Source organism: Lissotriton vulgaris, unplaced genomic scaffold (genome assembly GCF_964263255.1).
Source record: "Lissotriton vulgaris unplaced genomic scaffold, aLisVul1.2 SCAFFOLD_211, whole genome shotgun sequence".
NCBI classification, from domain to species: Eukaryota; Metazoa; Chordata; class Amphibia; order Caudata; family Salamandridae; genus Lissotriton; species Lissotriton vulgaris.
In genome coordinates, this window is record NW_028251874.1 from 941145 (window position 1) to 961809 (window position 20665).

Here is a 20665-nt window from a genome sequence, read left to right on the forward strand (position 1 = left end):
ATCTGCTCTGGACATAGCTCATCAGCTCCACCTGCGTCTATCTCCGCTGCTTTATGCCCAAGCTGTGTTGCTCATAATGGGGACAGCAGCTCCTGGACGTGGCTGGCAGGATCAGTAATAGTCCCAGTTGGTTCCCCCACCTCTGTCGGCAGAAGGTCTGCACTATCATGATAAAGTCGGGGCTGGCATGCTTCTCTTTCTGTTTCCCTGGTGCTTCTCTTTCGGTTCCCCCGGGTGCTTCTCTCTTGGTTCTCCTGGGTGCCTCTCTTTCGGTTCTTCTGGGTGCTTCTCTTTTGGTTCCCCAGGGTGCTTCTCTTTCGGTTCCTCTGGGTGCGTCTCTTTCGGTTCCCGGGTGCTTCTCTTTCATATCCTGTGGGGCTTCTCTTTCTGTTTCCCCGATGCTTCTCTTTTGGTTACCCCGGGTGCTTCTCTTTTGGTTCCCCTGGGTGCTTCTCTTTCGGTTCCTCTGGGTGCTTCTCTTTCGGTTCCCGGGTGCTTCTCTTTCATATCCCGTGGGGCTTCTCTTTCTGTTTCCCCGGTGCTTCTCTTTTGGTTACCCCGGGTGCTCCGACCCAAACACAGCAGTTGGTCTTTTAAAGCTTCTCTCTTGCTGCTGTGCTTGGGGTCAGCAAGATGATTCAGAAAAGGGGGTGGTGATGGACAGAGTTTCAGAATTAAGCAGAATACTACTACCCAGTCAAAAGATCAGGGCTTGATCCATCACTGTTTTTTAGCTCACTGCACCATCCCAGCTCAGAACCTGGCTACATGCAAATTAGTCTGTACCTGTCCCAATGCATCATGGGAACAGGGCAAACCAAACTACCAAGCCAATTCTTTTACTGGGAAGGAAACAAGCTTCCGGGGACCGGTTTCTGGCATTACAGCCGTCATCGGCCCGGCTTGCTTGAATCCTGATGGTGCAATGAGCAAGGGACTCACATCTGAGCATACCTTCCACGCTTATGGTGGACAAAACGATTCAGAAAAGGGGGTGGTGATGGACAGAGTTTCTGAATTAAGCAGAATACTACTACCCAGTCAAAAGTGTCAGGATTTAAGCCCAAGGCGCCTGCCTAACTACATTTCCCAACAAACTGTGGCACTGAACTACTGTTCCCAGCATGCCCGGCGGAACAGGATATCCTGGGGCGGAGCCTTCGATCAGTGCTCGTGATTCTGGGAGGCGGAGGCAGCGGCTGCGCTTCTGTTCCCGGTGTTTCCCAGGATACTTTGGATTCCTTCAAAGTTACCCGGGCCAAGGTTTCTGGTAACGTTTTGTGTACGCGCCGTTTGCGTGTACTTTTCGGCTGCGTTTATTTGTGGCGCTTCCGCGCCTTTGGAGCAACTCTGCTTGTTTGTTATTTTTCCCCTCACGGCTGCGAGCGGGGAAAAGGCTACGTTCCTGTTACGAAGGATCCGCGCTGAATAGCGCGCTCTTCATTCCTGATCTGGGGTAGTGCTTACTGCCCATTGAGGATCGTCCATGCATAGGTGTACTTTGCCTTGCGGCTGCGAGGAGCTGATCTGTTGTACAGTGAGTAAGTGACTGGTGCCAGGAGAGGTGCTTTGGAGAACTTCAGTGCCTATTTTTCTTGGAGGTACAAGTGGCGGAGTGTAGGGGGGGTGTAAGACCTTCGCACTGCCGTCACGAAGTTGAGGGGACATTATTGGATTTATAAATACCAAAGCGGATGACGGTAGTCAATGAACTACGTCATGCCGTGTTTGGGTGGACATGGTTATGTTTAAGTACATGAAGGATACTCATGCACTGTTTTATACCATAGGAGGTATACATCTCAGTGTTATTGCGCAGGCTTGACATTTAACTTTGGAGCAATTAACTATTTCTTTGGATCTATTCTTCGAAGCCTTTAATTTTGCACCATGGGGTATGTTGTTATCAACTAGGAAGGTTTTTGTTTCTGAAGTGTTACTACTTGTGGTTAATACCTTCTTTTGTGTTGTGCAGGAAGGAAGGAAGACGGGAGAGACAGCATATGGGTGTTGTTGGGCACATTTGCTACAGGTGATTTTAGGGGTTCTTGGATTAGTGAGAATTACTGAGAGTAGGGTTAAGTATTGTATTAACCTTTGTATTTTTGTCTTACAGTTTCTTTATCCCTGCTGCCCCTTTCCTCCTCCTCTTTATTCTTTCTGGGTTTTTTCCCCTTTTGGGGTTTTTCCCTCGCCGTATCGTCTGAACACCCTGTGTCTATACTTCGGGGTGTTCGGAGGGTCCGGAGGTGGAGCATTGTTGCTGCAGGCGGATCCCGTGGAGCGTGACCTTGACAGAATCACGAGCCTAAGAATTTCGCTCTGCCTGATCCGTTTGTAGCAACAATGGCGTCTATGGAGGATGTGTTACATGCTTTGGTCCTGGTACAACAGGAATTGGCCTCCTCCAAGGCAGAGACCACTGCCTTGCAGGAAAAGGTGGAACGTCTGAGTAGCAATCCATTTAACATTCTGCTTCATCTTCCAATGTCCAGGTCACTGTACCTCCACCCATTCCGTTGGCTACACCTGAACGGTTTTCTGGGGACCCCCGTAAAGTACACGTGTTTATGACACAAATCCTCATGCATTTTTCTTGTAAGCCTTCATCGTTCCCCACCAATCATTCTAGGGTGGCTTTTTTGATTTCGTATCTGGTGGGGGATGCAGCTGATTGGGTGGTGCCTTTAGTAAAAAGGGATGATGCTATCTTGACTGATTGGACAGCATTTAAAAATGAATTTGAAAGGGTTTTCGACCGACGAGCTACTACGTTTAGTGCTGACAGAGAGTTGTTGACTTTGAGACAAGGCAGGGGGGAATTGATAACATATCTTACAGCTTTTAACAGACTTGTGGCAGAAGCAGAATGGCCTGAGGAGAAAAGATTGTCTTTATTTTATCAAGGGTTACATGATGACTTGAAAGATGTAGTGGCTCAGGTGGATCCGCAACCTACTTCGTTTGTGGATATGGTGAATTTGGTGTTACGGCTGGACAGCCGTCTCACGGACAGGGGGAGTAATAGGAGAAGATGGGAAAGAGGAGTCTACAGTGGGGAAAGGAACCCTCGGAAGGCCTCTGGGGCCACTGACAACCTTCCAGAACCTATGGAGATAGGAGCACTCAGAGCTCCTTTGTCAAGAGAAGAGAGGGAAACCAGAAGAGTACAGGGACTATGCATGTACTGTGGGAAGAAGGGGCATTACGTCAGGGAGTGTCCATCTAAACCCAAATCTTTAAGTAACGTTAGTGTGGACTGGGCTGATTGCCCTGAGGCACTAGCAATAGCTGGGGGTGGTGCAGAAACGACTGGGACAGCGTTACGTGGTGTTAAAGAAGGTTTTATTGGGATACCACGATGATTTTTCATCAAAGTTCTCCTGGTTCTGAAGGTGAGCCTCTCCTTGGCGAACTGGCTGGGATCCGTCTTGGCGGTTGGTGATCTTCCGTTTCCTTTCCTGGACACAGCTCGGTCTCCTAGGTCTGGTCAGGGTCCTGAGGTTAGGGCTGGTCTTGGCTCCGGTCCCCCATGTAAGAAAAGACCAACAGAGAGGGAGCCGTTAGTTCAGCCGTCCGCTGGGGTAATATTGCACCGAAGGGACCAGGTGATATGTGAGGGTATAATTGTCACCAGTGGGCTTGTCACTCAATCCTAGGTCGGTGCAGTGGGTGCGAGGGAAGGGACAAGACAGTGAGGGATATACGCGGGGTAAAAGTGAAACAAGAGGGAGGGATCACGCAGGACACAAACAGGGGCTATTTACACTATCACATAAACTTGCTTTCCGCCCAAGCCGCCATACGCTGCCGTACCTGGGAAAGCCACGCTCCTCCCCCGGGAGAGTGGCACGGCGGCTCGCAGGGTCGTTGGCCTCCTGGCACTCCCTCGTTCTCTTCTCCTCTTGCTTCTCGGAATTCCACCGTATTTCTCCTTTTCTCCGCGCTCACCGGTTCCTCGCCTCCGTCTCCGCTCCTCGCCGTCTCGCTTGGGGTGATGTCACACGCCAGGTAATACACTTCCTCCTCCTTATCCAATCCTGGGCTAGTGACGTGCGTCGAAGGCCTGTCCTCCTCCTCTGAGTACGCCCACTTAAAGGAGCCATGTTCCTCCTCGTCATGTTCGTCCTGGTCCGACCCCCATGTCTCAGTCTGCAACGAATCAGGGTGGACTAGGTCATTCCCGGGTGCCCACCACTCGTCACCCCTACGCAGCCTACCCACCCCGTTACACTCCTCCCCCCCTGGCTTCTCCCGATCGGGGAGAATGGGCATCGGCATGCGAGACAGATAATCCGCGTTCCCATTATCCCTCCCCTTCCGATGCACAACGGTAAAGGAAAAGGGCTGTAGGAACAAAAACCACCTCTGTATTCTAGCGTTCTGGGTCCGGTTCCTTTGCATCCACTGCAAAGGGGCATGGTCCGAGTAGAGGGTAAAAGCCTTCCCCTCCAAGTAATACCGCAGCTTTTCCACCGCCCACCTTATCGCTAGACACTCCTTTTCCACGGTCGGAAACCGCTGTTCCCGAGGGTGGAGCTTTCTACTGATGTACAGGATCGGGTGTTCGATCTGGTCTTCTCCCATTTGAGATAAAACCGCTCCTATACCCGTATCCGAAGCATCAGTGGCTAGGGAAAACGGTTTCTCAAAGTCTGGAGGCAGTAACACAGGACTAGTGGTTATGGCTTCCTTCAATAGTATGAAGGCTTTAAGGGCTTCCTGTGAAGGGGGCCGTGGTAAGGTGTTCTTGACATTTTTTTGGAGTAGATTGGTTAAGGGGGTGGCAATATCGGCAAAGTTCTGTAAAAACCGCCTATAATAGCCCATGAGGCCTAAAAAGGCCCTGAGTTCCTTTTTGGTGGTTGGAAACGGGGTTTCTGTGATTGCCTTGATCTTCTCCTCTTGGGGAGCTATCACTCCATCCCCCAACATAAACCCGAGATATTTCACTCTAGCATAAGCCGCTCTGGATTTTCGGGCGTTTACATGCAATCGGGCGTCTCGTAGAGAGGCCATGACATCCGATACATGTTTCAGGTGCTCCGACCATGTATTACTGAAGATGACTATGTCATCCAAATACACAGAACTGTATCGGCTATGTGGGGCCAGGACCGTGTTCATAAGCCTCTGAAAGGTGGCAGGCGCTCCGTGGAGGCCGAAGGGGAGTACATTGAATTCGTATAGACCCTCCTCCGTGGCGAAGGCGGTTTTGTGGCGGTCCCCCTCCCTTAAGGGTACCTGCCAATAACCCTTTGTCAGGTCCAGGGTCGTTATGTATTTGGCCTCCCCTATACGTTCAATCAATTCGTCCACCCTGGGAATGGGGAACGCATCAAAGGAGGAAACGGCGTTCAATGCCCTGAAGTCCATGCAAAAACGGGTGGACCCGTCAGGTTTGGGCACCATGACTATTGGGGATGACCAATTACTTTTTGAGGGTCTGATGACACCAAGCTTTAGCATACTATCCACTTCCCTTCTCACGTCCGCCCTTTTTGCGGCGGGTACGCGATAGGCCCTTTGCTTTACTATACTGCCTGGGGTAGTGCGTATTTCATGTTCTGCCAGGTGGGTACAGCCAGGGGTATCCGAAAACAAGGGAGAAAAAGGGCGGAGCACGTCCCCCAGTTCTTGTCTCGCTGAGTCCAACAACTCCGGGTTGATTGGTAAGAAAGCCAGGGTAGAGTCTTCTCTACTTTCAGGGAGTGCTAGGTTGGAGGAGCGAGGTATCGGGCCCAACCATTTTTTTAAGAGATTCATGTGAAAGGTTTGTTTACGGGTGGGTGACATTCGTAACTGATATGTGGTGTTGCCATACTTTGCTATTACTTTATATGGCCCTTTCCACTCGCTCCTGAATTTCTGAGTGGAGGAAGGTAGCAAAACCAACGCCCAGTCCCCTAGCTTCATGGCTCTCCATCTTTTCCCTTTATCGTAGAACTGCTTTTGGTGACTCTGGGCTGCCTTCAGATTCGAGTATGCCAAATCCCTCAGTTTCCCCAACCGGGACCTCAACTGCTGGGTGTATTCTAGAAGGGACCGTTGTTCGTTAGCCTCTTCTCTCTCCCAGGTCTCCCTGGTTATTTCCAGCAAGGACCTCGGCTGCCGGCCATATAGCAGTTCGAAGGGAGAGTATCCAAGACTGCTCTGGACCTGTGCTCTTACTACATAGAGAGCCAAAGGAAGCATTCTGTCCCACTCCTTATTTTCCGATGACAACAATTTCTTGAGGGTGGATTTTAGGGTTCGGTTGTATCGTTCTACTAAACCATCCGTCTGTGGGTGGTATGCTGAAGTGCGGATGTGTTGTAGGTCTAGTGTTTTGCATACTTCGGTCATCATGCGTGAGACAAAGGGCGTCCCTTGATCCGTTAGGATCTCCCTCGGAAATCCTACCCTGGAAAACAGTTCCACTAACCTTTCTGCCACATTCTTTGTGGTGGGACTGTTTAGGGGAAAGGCCTCCGGGAATCGGGTGGCGTAATCCACCACCACTAATGCATAAGTATGCCCCCGGGATGAACGGGGCAGGGGTCCTATGAGGTCCATACCCACCCGTTCCCAGGGATTGCCAATCACAGGGAGAGGTTGTAAAGGCAGTGCTGGAGGCTTGGTCATGTTTCTTTTCTGGCACACCTCACATTGTTGACAATAGACCTCCGTTTCTTTATAGATGCCTGGCCAGAAAAACAAACGCAAAATGTTTTGGGTAGTCTTCTCTGCCCCGCTGTGCCCAGCTGTCAAATGGGTGTGTGCATAGAACAATATCTGTTCTCGGAAAGCACGGGGTACCACCAATTGTCTGGGTTCTCCCTCCTTCCCCTCTCTGTATAACAGGTCATTGTCTATACTAAAGCGGGGGTATCGCTGAGGTGAGTCGGTTGTCAGGGCAATGTGGGCGGCTTCCCACGCATTCAGTAGGGAGGGATCGTTAGCTTGTGCGTATTTGAACCCCCTGTCTATGACCCAAGGCTCGGTAGAGAGGTAGGCCTCAGCAGGGCGTTTGTCTATCTCCCCTTTGAACAAGGCCAGGAATTGAGGATTGTCCACCCCTAAAATCAGTTCTTCTGGCAAGGACCCCACCACTCCAACTCTTACGGTACAGGGTTCCCTCCCTATAGGGTGAATGGTTATGCGCGCTATAGGATACGTTTTGACGTCCCCATGAACGCATCGAATGTGCACTTTGCCCTCCTGACCTATCTGACTGGGGTACACTAGTTTCTCCCTTATTACGGATTGTCGACACCCAGAGTCCAGGAGTGCTTTTACATGAGAGTGGTTCACCCGTACCTTGACATAGTATGACGGACCCATTTCTGCGCTGTAAATAACTGCCTTGGGGATATACCCAACCTCCATGGGTTCCTCCGCGGGTTTTCTCCTGGGGCACAACCTTGCTATGTGTCCCCATTCCCCGCACTCGAAGCACTGAGGACCCCTTAATGGAGGAAGATCAGGGCGGAAGGGCCTTGGTTTCTGAGGTTCTAACACTGTCTTCTTTTTGTCCATCTTGGGTGGAGGGACTGGGGTCTTAGACGACTTCTCCGTCTCCCATGGAAAGGACCGAGGGGCGGCCCTGGTATAGTTTGCTGCCATCTCGATTGCTTGGGCTGCGGTCAGGCCGGGATGTTGCCTCAACCATCTTTGGGTCCCGTATGGAAGAGCTTCCATGAACTGTTCGAGGACAATACTGGTCATGACCTCCTCTTTGCTCCTGTTGTCCGGTCTCAGCCATTTTTCGGCCGCCATCTTTAAACGTAAATATAAAGTCTTAGGATTCTCCCCTGTTATTCCTTTTTCTTTTCGGAACCGAAGCCGGTAGGCCTCTGCGTCCATTCCGAGGTGATCCAGTATCACTCCCTTGATCTCGGCATAGGTGGATGTACCGGTATTGTTGGCGACCTGGTATGCTGTCTGGGCTTCTCCCGTCAGCAGGGGTGCGAGGAAGAAAGGCCATTTATCTTCTGGCCACCCACAGGCTCGGGCAGCGCGTTCAAAATTTACCAAGAAGGCGTCCGGGTCTTCACCTATAACGTACTTCTGGAGGGAGACCCCCGATGGATGGGGCCCAAAGGGTCTCCTGTCCGCCGACAGTGCGGCCCCTGGAGTCTGCACCACTTTCTGGAGGTTGTCCATCTGTTGGGTCATGGTGCTGCGAAATAGGGTTCGGTCGGCATCCGCAGTACTTATTTGCTGGCCAATCGCCCACTCCAGTTTCTGTTGTCCCTCGATGAGGGTTTGGATGACTTGTTCCATGATTGGGTCCTGTTCGGAGGGAGTAGATCCCACTTCTGACACCACTGTGGACTGGGCTGATTGCCCTGAGGCACTAGCAATAGCTGGGGGTGGTGCAGAAACGACTGGGACAGCGTTACGTGGTGTTAAAGAAGGTTTTATTGGGATACCACGATGATTTTTCATCAAAGTTCTCCTGGTTCTGAAGGTGAGCCTCTCCTTGGCGAACTGGCTGGGATCCGTCTTGGCGGTTGGTGATCTTCCGTTTCCTTTCCTGGACACAGCTCGGTCTCCTAGGTCTGGTCAGGGTCCTGAGGTTAGGGCTGGTCTTGGCTCCGGTCCCCCATGTAAGAAAAGACCAACAGAGAGGGAGCCGTTAGTTCAGCCGTCCGCTGGGGTAATATTGCACCGAAGGGACCAGGTGATATGTGAGGGTATAATTGTCACCAGTGGGCTTGTCACTCAATCCTAGGTCGGTGCAGTGGGTGCGAGGGAAGGGACAAGACAGTGAGGGATATACGCGGGGTAAAAGTGAAACAAGAGGGAGGGATCACGCAGGACACAAACAGGGGCTATTTACACTATCACATAAACTTGCTTTCCGCCCAAGCCGCCATACGCTGCCGTACCTGGGAAAGCCACGCTCCTCCCCCGGGAGAGTGGCACGGCGGCTCGCAGGGTCGTTGGCCTCCTGGCACTCCCTCGTTCTCTTCTCCTCTTGCTTCTCGGAATTCCACCGTATTTCTCCTTTTCTCCGCGCTCACCGGTTCCTCGCCTCCGTCTCCGCTCCTCGCCGTCTCGCTTGGGGTGATGTCACACGCCAGGTAATACACTTCCTCCTCCTTATCCAATCCTGGGCTAGTGACGTGCGTCGAAGGCCTGTCCTCCTCCTCTGAGTACGCCCACTTAAAGGAGCCATGTTCCTCCTCGTCATGTTCGTCCTGGTCCGACCCCCATGTCTCAGTCTGCAACGAATCAGGGTGGACTAGGTCATTCCCGGGTGCCCACCACTCGTCACCCCTACGCAGCCTACCCACCCCGTTACACTTAGTAAGTTTAAAAAGGTTGCGGTCTCTACTGTAGTACAGGAGAGAGAGCAGAAGGAAGACAACAAAACTAACATAGAAGGGAGACATGAGTGGAAACTCACGTCTCTGTCCTCTATGGGTACTGAAGAGACAGAGTCACATTTGGTGGTGGTCATGCCACTAGAGTACGATCTAGAAAGACGACAGGTGAAGGTAATGTTGGATTCTGGAGCAACGGGTAACTTTGTGGATGAAGGATTGGTGAGACGTCTGGCTTTACCTCGTGTCTCTAGGGAGATACCTGAGGACGTGTTGGCAGTTGATGGGCAGCCATTAACATCAGGTCAGATTACTGAAAGAACAGGCGAGTTGGGGTTGTCAGTGGTGACACATGGATATGTGCATTCTGAGGTGTTAGCGCTAAACATAATTGACGCACCTCAGTATGAAATTATATTGGGGATGCCTTGGTTGCATAAACACAATCCTGTGGTAGATTGGCAGTCTAAAACGTTTCAGTTTGTATCGGAATATTGTAAAGATCATGTCACTCCATGTGTGTCTGCCAATGTAACGGCGTTAGCCACCCCATTTTTGGTAGCTACAGCTGCGGAAAAGGATGTTCAACTACCAGATGAATACTTGGCTTATAGCGATGTGTTTAGTGAGGCAAAGGCAGAAACTCTACCCCCACACCGGGAATACAATTGTCGTATTGATTTGGTGGATGGGGCTACGATACCGTCTTGTAGGGTGTATGCTTTGTCCGTACCTGAGACCAATCACTTGAGAGAATACATAGAACATTATTCTCGCTTGGGTTTCATACGACCGTCCCGTTCACCTGCAGCTTCTCCTCTCTTCTTTATAGCGAAAGCCAATGGCGATTTAAGGGCATGTGTGGACTATCGCGTCCTGAATCGAAACACCATTCGCAACCGTTACCCTCTTCCACTCATCTCAGTTCTGTTCGATCAGGTGAGAGAGGCCGTGATTTATACCCGTCTGGATCTACGGGGGGGCATATCACCTGGTCAGAGTAAGAGAGGGGGATGAGTGGAAGACGGCGTTCAAGACACGATTCGGTTTATATGAGTACTTGGTGATGCCTTTTGGGCTTTGTAATACTCCTGCGGCATTCCAGTATTTTATAAACGATGTTCTGAAAGACTATATGGACCACTTTGTAGTGATGTATATTGACGACATCTTGATATACTCACAGGAGGTGTCATGTCATACCACACACGTTTGCAAGGTCTTGGACAAATTAAGGGAGCACCACTTATACGTTAAACTGAGTAAATGTGAATTCGGGGTGCGAGAGGTGGAATTCCTGGGTGTGATCCTCAGTCCTAACGGTTTGCAAATGTCTGAGAGAAAGGTACAGGCGGTGAAGGATTGGCCATCCCCTAAGAACGTGAAGGAGGTACAGAGTTTCTTGGGGTTCGCCAATTATTACCGTCGGTTTATATTGCATTTTTCCCAGACTGCGGTACCCATCACTAGGCTTTTAAGAAAAGGGAAGTCTTTTGTATGGACAGGAGAGGCTGAGGAGGCCTTTAGAGCTCTGAAGGATGCCTTCATCACAGCCCCGGTGTTGGCACATCCGGTTCTGGAACATCCTTTTATAGTCGAGGCAGATGCTTCAGATGAAGCCATAGGGGCAGTTCTGTCTCAGAGAGATGTACACTCAGGTCAGCTCCATCCGGTTGCTTACCTATCGAAGAAGTTGAGCTCGGCTGAGGTCAACTATTCTATTGCAGAAAAAGAACTCTTGGCGATTAAAAAGGCTTTCCAGGAGTGGCGACCTTATCTGTGGGGGGCTAGTCAGGCGGTGACTGTTTATACCGATCACCGGAACCTCCAGTACATGTCATCTGCTAGACATCTGACGCAAAGGCAAATGCGGTGGATGCTGTTTTTTTCCGAGTACAATTTTGTGGTAACTTTTCGTCCTGGCTCGGAGAACAGGAAGGCGGATGCTCTTTCCAGACAGGAACTCCCGCTAAAACAACGGGAGGAGGAACAATCCATCATTCCTGCCGCCAAAGTGGTGTGTGTGATCAGGGCAGAGGAATTTTTGGATGACATCAAGGGCTCCAGATCTATGGATTCCTGGGTTCGTTGGGCAACTGCCAAAGGTGATAGGAAGATAAGACAGGGTTTACCTTTCCAAGGGGATTGCTTGTTTTTGCCCAATGAGGAGATTAGAAAGAAAGCGTTCAGTTGGTGTCACGAAGCCCCCGCGGCTGGACATCCGGGAATCACTAAGACAGTGGAACTGCTTAGGAGGCATTTCTGGTGGGAGTCTTTGGTCAAGGACACTTCTCAATGGGTGGGGAAATGTGACACATGCGCCAGAGCAAAGGGGGAAACTACAAAAAAGAAAGGCTTGTTGATGCCTATGCCCACGCCTAATCGTCCTTGGTTGAACATAAGTCTGGACTTCATTACGGGTCTCCCCCCTGACACGGGAAACACAGCGGTGTTGGTGGTGGTGGATAATCTGACAAAGATGGGGCATTTTGTGCCGTGTGTGAACCTCCCCACAGCTAGTCAAACAGCTCAGTTACTGGCCTCTCAAATCATTCGTTTGCATGGCATTCCCAGAGTCATCGTGTCTGATAGGGGGCCACAGTTCATCGCTCGCTTTTGGCGTATGTGGTGCAGTGCTTTGGGCATAGAGGCAGCGTTATCTACTAGCTTCCATCCTCAAACAGATGGCCAGACGGAACGTCTGAATCAGACGTTAAAGAAGTATTTGCGCTGTTACTCTAAAGAAGCACATGAGTCATGGGTGGATTTACTGTGGATGGCGGAGATGGCGTATAACAATGCTTGGCACAGCTCCATAGGCATGTCACCATTCAGGGCCAACTATGGTTATGATGTTCACACCTTACCAATCCGTATACCTGAAGATGTGGTTAACCAGCCTTCTGTGAGGGAGCATGTTCAGACGATGAGGAGGGTACATAAAGCTGTACAAAAACATCTGTTGAGGGCAAAAGAGATATACAAAGGTTGGGAAGATAGGCACCGAACACCTGGCCCTATGTTCAATGTGGGGGATAAGGTGTGGCTTTCAACCAAGTACATCCGTTTCAAGATGAGGAGTATCTTCCATCCGCGATTTATCGGGCCATACCCTGTGGTGCGACGCATCAACCCTGTCGCATACAAACTTAAATTGCCCAACACATTGAGAATCCATCCGGTGTTCCATGTACATTTGCTGAAGAAAGCCCTCACGTCCCGCAGAACTGCATCTCCCGTTGTTGCTAGTGACGGGAATCTGGAGTACGAGGTGAGGTCTATCCGTGATTCCAAATACAACAAAGGGGTGCTTTGGTATCTGGTTTCATGGAAGGGTTATGGTGCTGAGGAAGATTCATGGGAACCGGAAAATCACGTCCATGCTCCTAGGGCTGTGAGATCCTTCCATGATAGATTCCCTGCGAAGCCTGGGCCTAGGAGGCGCTTGGGAGGAGGGCGTACTGTCAGGATTTAAGCCCAAGGCGCCTGCCTAACTACATTTCCCAACAAACTGTGGCACTGAACTACTGTTCCCAGCATGCCCGGCGGAACAGGATATCCTGGGGCGGAGCCTTCGATCAGTGCTCGTGATTCTGGGAGGCGGAGGCAGCGGCTGCGCTTCTGTTCCCGGTGTTTTCCAGGATACTTTGGATTCCTTCAAAGTTACCCGGGCCAAGGTTTCTGGTAACGTTTTGTGTACGCGCCGTTTGCGTGTACTTTTCGGCTGCGTTTATTTGTGGCGCTTCCGCGCCTTTGGAGCAACTCTGCTTGTTTGTTATTTTTCCCCTCGCGGCTGCGAGCGGGGAAAAGGCTACGTTCCTGTTACGAAGGATCCGCGCTGGCTAGCGCGCTTTTCATTCCTGATCTGGGGTAGTGCTTACTGCCCATTGAGGATCGTCCATGCATAGGTGTACTTTGCCTCGCGGCTGCGAGGAGCTGATCTGTTGTACAGTGAGTAAGTGACTGGTGCCAGGAGAGGTGCTTTGGAGAACTTCAGTGCCTTTTTTTCTTGGAGGTACAAGTGGCGGAGTGTAGGGGGGGTGTAAGACCTTCGCACTGCCGTCACGAAGTTGAGGGGACATTATTGGATTTATAAATACCAAAGCGGATGACAGTAGTGAATGAACTACGTCATGCCGTGTTTGGGTGGACATGGTTATGTTTAAGTACATGAAGGATACTCATGCACTGTTTTATACCATAGGAGGTATACATCTCAGTGTTATTGCGCAGGCTTGACATTTAACTTTGGAGCAATTAACTATTTCTTTGGATCTATTCTTCGAAGCCTTTAATTTTGCACCATGGGGTATGTTGTTATCAACTAGGAAGGTTTTTGTTTCTGAAGTGTTACTACTTGTGGTTAATACCTTCTTTTGTGTTGTGCAGGAAGGAAGGAAGACGGGAGAGACAGCATATGGGTGTTGTTGGGCACATGTGCTACAGGTGATTTTAGGGGTTCTTGGATTAGTGAGAATTACTGAGAGTAGGGTTAAGTATTGTATTAACCTTTGTATTTTTGTCTTACAGTTTCTTTATCCCTGCTGCCCCTTTCCTCCTCCTCTTTATTCTTTCTGGGTTTTTTCCCCTTTTGGGGTTTTTCCCTCGCCGTATCGTCTGAACACCCTGTGTCTATACTTCGGGGTGTTCGGAGGGTCCGGAGGTGGAGCATTGTTGCTGCAGGCGGATCCCGTGGAGCGTGACCTTGACAAAAAGATCAGGGCTTGATCCATCACTGTTTTTTAGCTCACTGCACCATCCCAGCTCAGAACCTGGCTACATGCAAATTAGTCTGTCCTGTCCCAATGCATCATGGGAACAGGGCAAACCAAACTACCAAGCCAATTCTTTTACTGGGAAGGAAACAAGCTTCCGGGGACCGGTTTCTGACATTACAGCTGTCATCGGCCCGGCTTGCTTGAATCCTAATGGTGCAATGAGCAAGGGACTCACATCTGAGCATACCGTTCCACGCTTATGGTGGACAAAACGATTCAGAAAAGGGGGTGGTGATGGACAGAGTCCCCGGTAGCTTGTCTCCTTTCTGGTGAAGAATTGGCTTGGTAGTTTAGTCTGCCCTGTTTCCATGATGCACTGGGCCAGGGAAAGACTGATTTGCATATAGCCAGGTTCTGAGCTGGGATGGTGCAGTGAGATAAATAACGGTGATGGATCAAGCCCTGATCTTTGGACTGGGTAAGAGTGGTCTGCTTAATTCAGACACTCTGTTCATCACCATGTTCATCACCACCCCCTTTTCTGAATGGGGTCAGCAAGAGGCAGGATCATATAGGACTTCTGGGGGCGAGACTGAGCTTTGCCACTGTCTGCAGCTGTCTCAAGCCATGGGTCTACTATCCTGCAGCCCTGGTTGGTCGGTCCTCCAACCCCACTCTATGCTTCAGTCCTTCGGCTTTGCTCAGTGCCGTGGATGTGGCCCCAACGATTCAGAAAAGGGGGGGGGGGGGGCAGGCATCTGGGCCCGGGCTGCCCAGCACTGCAGTGTTTGGCGATTCTGGGGTGCTGACACCATCCCCCTCGTTAATACTGGTTCAGATTTTACTAGGTTTTGCTGCACTTTCTGGTTCTAATTGAAATATTCTCAGTGAATCCTCAGCGTTTCTTCTGCTCTCTCATGCAGGGTCGTTCACTCTTTAACCATGCGCACACGCACCCGCTGCATCCGCTTTGTATGGGGCGGAAATGAAATGGGCGATCTGCACCATTCTGGTCTCGATTCACTTAATAACTGTCCTTTTACAGAGAGCCCAAGGGAGCGGCAGACAGAGCCCTATTGTGAGTGGAGGACTTGTCGTTTTATGCCAACTCACCTGCTTGTGTGATGTTTAATAATTGTGAGACTGCGTGGCCCCTGTAATGTATGACTCCCCTCATTTAGCCAAGGGTCATTAAAGAACAGCACTTTGTTTAATTATATTGTTGCTCCCATACTACCAGTGCTTAAATCTAAACTACATGTCCCAGAAAGCTCTGTATCCCTGTTAAAATTCAGGACTTAAGGTGTTCTGTGCTATGGGTTCAATTGGTAAACTTGTTCTAGTACATCAAAGATTCAGTGTGGCCTTAGTGCATGGGTTTTAACTCCTTAATATCTGGAAACCTAGGCCAGCAAAGCATCCTAAAGCCCAAGCTGCCTGGAGCCCACCAGCTCAGTACTATCAAAAGAAGATTGAACCAACATCGATAAAGAGGTTTTTTTTTGAGTTTGGATCTAGATTTTTTACTTGTAACAACCTTTTATGCGGATATCTCACCTGTGTGTTACTCCTGTTGTCGGTAAACGTGCTAAGAATTATTTGTGGCATCTTCAGTGGACTAGTGCATAATATAAAAATAAATAGACGTGCATACAGCACTTGGAATCGTAAACATACATCACTGGCATTCCTGTCATTCGTGAAAATAACTCCCCTTTATTTCTCTTCCCCTGCCTTGTATGTCTTCACTTCTATATTTGTGAACACACCTGTGACCCTCCTGAGTAAGATAATGGGACCGGCCAGGATACAGGAGATGCACTGAGACTGAAAGAGAAGAGTAGAGCGAGAGACATGAGGTGGAAGGGAGAGACGGAAATGATGTAGAAAGATATGTGAGTGGAAAGAGGAAAAGAATATAGAAACATGTGAGGTAGCCGGATGGAAAGATGAAGAGTGGTAGATAGAGGAGGACGTGAAAGAGAAAGAGATTTCAAATTGATGACCTGAACTCTGACCCTAGAGATTATGAATTTGCCGAGTTAATGGTGTTGAATTTACACCAACTCAGCTCACATGAAAGGAAATACCTCGGATCTGATCTGTGCCTATAATTTGCATCAACCAAATATCACTCATCCTTGCATACGGTCCGATCATTATTTGATCAAGATTTGTATTCAGTAGATTTTTGTAACTTGATCTACAAAGGAAACGTAAACATATGTAAATGGCGACAGATTAATACAGAGCCAGTGTTATCAAGACTCTCGCAATCCCCCACTTCCCATTAATTGAAGACATTCTCTCCAAAGAAAAAGAATCCACTCTGTGGCTCAGACAGGCTAGTGGCCCACACCCCTCAAATCCATCCGCGTGTTATTAACCACACCAAGCCAGTGCCCTGATTCAAGCCAGAGTTAAAGGAGGCGAAACCTGCATGGAGTCGAGACTGGCAGAAATGAGATGATGAAGAGAGGAAAAAACACATTAAAAACTGAACTTTCAGAACATAAAGGCGAAACCTCTACATGAACACTCCTCTTACTAGGCTATTGAAATCTTAGGAGCAAATAATAAACAAAAAGATGTTTGATATCCTGAATGATTTGTCGTCCCCAGATAAAATCAGAACTACCCTGTTTCCTATCGAAGCATTCTGTAACACTCGAAATCATTTTTTTATTAACAAAAAACAGCAGTAATTCTGAAGTTGAGTCTGAAAAGAACTCTCCTCTCCTTATCCTTGTTTGAAGAAATAAGCAAGCTCCATGAAGTAGTGATCAAGGTCAAATCTGCTCACCAACTGACCCTTGCCCTCCAGGAGTCATGGAATCTCTGACCTCAGCAATCTTATGCAGAGCGTTTTCAGCAAATCAATAACGGAAGCGATCGATTCAAGTGCGTTTCAAAATGCTGTAGTGCTTCTGTTACTGAAAAAGATGGGAGATGTCCCGGAGATACTCAAGAATCACAAACCTAGAGCTAAAAGTCTGGGAGGGATGGACGATAATAACTACCAGCAGTAGGCTCTCAATGCACATTTATACTGAAACTACTTAAGAAAATAACACCACCGCTCCCACTTATTTATTTATTTATTTGAAAACATTTGTATAGCGCGGCTGTCACCTTGCAGGTATCCTGGCGCTGGAAATAACTCCTAAGGTGGAAGGCAGTGGGGGAACAAGAGTAGGGTACCCAGGGTTTAACATTTGGGGAAAAGCCAGGTTTTGATCCGTTTCCTGAAAGGGAGAAGATCAGTTGTTTGGCGAATATCAAGGGGCAGGCTATTTCAAAGTTTTGCTGCTGCAACTCTGAAAGATCTCCCCCCAGTCCTGACCTTGTTGAATCTTGGTACTGTGACAAGACAGGCTGTGGAGGAGCGGAGGGCTCTGGTTGGGATGTACCAGGTGAACATGGGTTGCAGGGAGCTAGGCCCGACTCCATGCAGTGCTTTAAAAACAAGACAGAGTGATTTAAAAGCCACTCGCTGTTTCATAGGGAGCCAGTGAAGCTCGGCCAAAGCCGCAGTGGCCGAAGATCTCCTAGTCCAGCCGAGGGCCAGTTTGGCAGCGGCAGTTTGAACTCTTTGGAGTCGGTCTAGCAGTACAGCTGGAGCCTCGTGCAGCAGCGCATTGCAATAGTCAAGGCGACTAAGAATAGTACACCTGACTATTAACGCCCGGGCCTGTGAGGGGAGAAGTGGCATGATCTTGCGTAGAGAGCGCAAGAGGGCCGAGCAGGTGGATACTGTTTTTGCAACCTGGGTTTCCATGCTGAGTTTGTTGTCCATCATGACACCCAGATTGCGGACGGTGGTAACCGGCTGTGGCTTTTTCGGGGCTTCAGGGGGCCAAAATTCGACTGGGAACAGTCGTGGGATCCGGCTTCCGGCACAGAACAGAACCTCGGTTTTGGAGGTGTTAAACTGTAGTGAGTTGTTGTGTAGCCAACCAGCTGTATCTCTCAGGCAGTCGTGAAACGATTCCAGAGGGATCGATTCTTCACCCTCCCAAGAGAGGATGAGCTGAGTGTCATCAGCATAGTTTATGGATTTTAGCCTATGGGATTTTATTAACGTGATCAAAGGTTTAAGGTAGACGTTAAATAAAATAGGGCTGATGGACGAGCCTTGAGGCACCCCATGGGGTACTGGGGAGAAGGCAGATTGAAACGGGGAAACGGACACAGCCTGATTCCTCTCCCGCAGGAAGGAATGAAACCAGAGCAGGGCGGTGCCGTCAACCTCTGCCTCTCTTAGTCTCTTCAATAGAATCACGTGATTAACCGTATCGAATGCGGCAGACAGGTCCAGCAGGATCAGGGCTGCTGCCTGGCCCCTGTCTGCGCGCATACGGAGGTCCTCCATGGCAGTGAGAAGAGCTGTTTCAGTGCCATGGGCCGGACGAAAACCAAATTGTATTTCGTCCAGGATGTGATTCTGCTCCAGATGTTTAGAGAGACAAGAGCTCACCCAGCGCTCGGCAATTTTCGCTGGGAATGGTAGCAGGGAGATAGGCCGATAGTTCAGTAGGCACTCGGGGTTCAAGGAGGGTTTCTTCAGCAAAGGTGTAATAAGGCCCTGCTTCCAGGGAGCCGGAACAAGTCCGCAGCGCAGGGATTGGTTGCAGATCCTGCAGAGAGTGCAGAAGAGCTCCTCTCCGAAAGCTTTCCAGGTCTTAGGGGGCAAAGGGTCGAGAGGGGAACCCAAAGAAATCCCGCGAGCCAGGCTGTCGAAATCCGCCTCCAGAATGGGGGGGAATTCCCGCAAGCAGTCCATAGGTTGGCACCCTGGGCTCACCATATCATGGTCAGTAGTGTCAACCCCAGGGCCATTGAGGCAGCCCAGTGAGGGGGAGGTGCTCAGGTTATGGATAATAGTCTCAATTTTGTCCTTGAAAAACAGTGCGAGATTGTCGCAAAGTGCTTGTGTGGGAGGGATTGTTTTTTTGGCACAGTCAGGGTGGGTGAGGCTGTTAAGGATCTGGAAAATGCTTTTGGAGCTGTTGGCGGCTGAAACTATAGTGGAACAGAAGTAAGTAGATTTACATTTAGTAATTGCAGATTTATATTCCAGGAGTTTGATTTTCCAGAGTAGCTTGTTAGTATTGGAGTATCCTTGCCTCCATTTCCTCTGAGCTTGTTTGCATGCTAATTTAAGGGCCTTCAGAGAGTCGTCGAACCACGGGGATGATGCTCTACTCTTAAGCTTGCATCTTTTTAAGGGAACATGGGTGTCAGTAGTTGAGGATATCCTGGTGCAGAGAGCCTCGTAGTTGTCCTCAACTGTATTATTAGGGGAGAAACTGTCTTCCACTTGGAACACGGCACCAGTAGTTCTCAGCCTTCCCAGAGCTTTCCAATCTCTGTACATGAATTCCGAGGAGGTGCTGTGTGCCGGCATTCTCGCCCCCTTATTAGTAATATAGAATTTAAGAAGAGAATGATCAGTCCAGCCCATGGGCAGGATGTCATTCAGGTGTACTAGCTGAGGGGTAGAGAAGATGAGGTCGAGTCGATGCCCTGCTTTATGAGTGGGTACCTTGACCAGTTGTTGGAGTCCCACGCTTTCACAAGAGAGCAATAGATTGTGCAGTCCAGTGTCTAAAGTACCATTCGGCCAAAGGTTAAAATCACCTAAGATGATTAGCTTGTTGTGGGAAGTCGCCATGTTGGTGAAGGAGGTAAGTAGCGATTGTTGTTGTTGGGAGCTGAAAGTCCCCAGAGGTCGGTAGCAGATAATTACCGTGAAGGTAGCTCCTGTGTGACTATTAATAGAGAGGCCGAGGAGCTCGGTCCCAGCGACCGGATCCATGTCTAAGATGGTAATGAGCCACGAGGCTCTATAGATAATGCCTACCCCCCCACCGCGGCCTTTGGGTCTAGGGAAATGCAAGATCTTAAAATCCTGTGGACAAGCCCCATCTAGTTCGTTTTCACAGTCGGCGTGGGTCCACGTCTCGGTTAGAAAAAGAACATCTAAGTTATGGGTGTCAATTAGCAATTGAATTTCGTCAGCATGATTTGGCAATGATCTGACATTAAGAAGTCCTCCCAAGAGCAGACCCCTAATAGCTAAGTCATGCAGTGAAAAGGCGGTGTCAGTGAGAGAGAGATGACCTTCGTGCGCATACTCTCTCAGATTTTCTTTAGGCAAGAAAAGCAAGAGCGGTGCCCGCAGTCCTATCTAGATCGCATTATGCCAACCGAGTATATGTAAGATTATCCAATAACACATTCATAGACTACAAGTTATTCACAGAGAGACAGCTTGTTTACTACATCATGTTCAGAGGTGGGCACGCGCCACACCTATATTGAAATAACAAATCCACTATCAGACCCTCTGCCTCACCTCCAAAGGGTGCAAGGCAGGTGGAAATGCATACACCCGTACAAAACGTATGATCTCACTTGTTGAATATTAACAAAACTGAGATTGTAATTCTAAAGAATAGGATCAATCTTTGGATCCAATGTTACTCGCCAACAAAAATAAAATTGTTACCGGAGCCTAAACCCACAGCTAAAAGCTGGGCGTGATAATCGATAATAATCTTGAAATCTTTTTCAGTTTAATAGTCAATAAAGGCAATTCATACGTAAGGCAGTCAGGCATAATCATCCGTTATT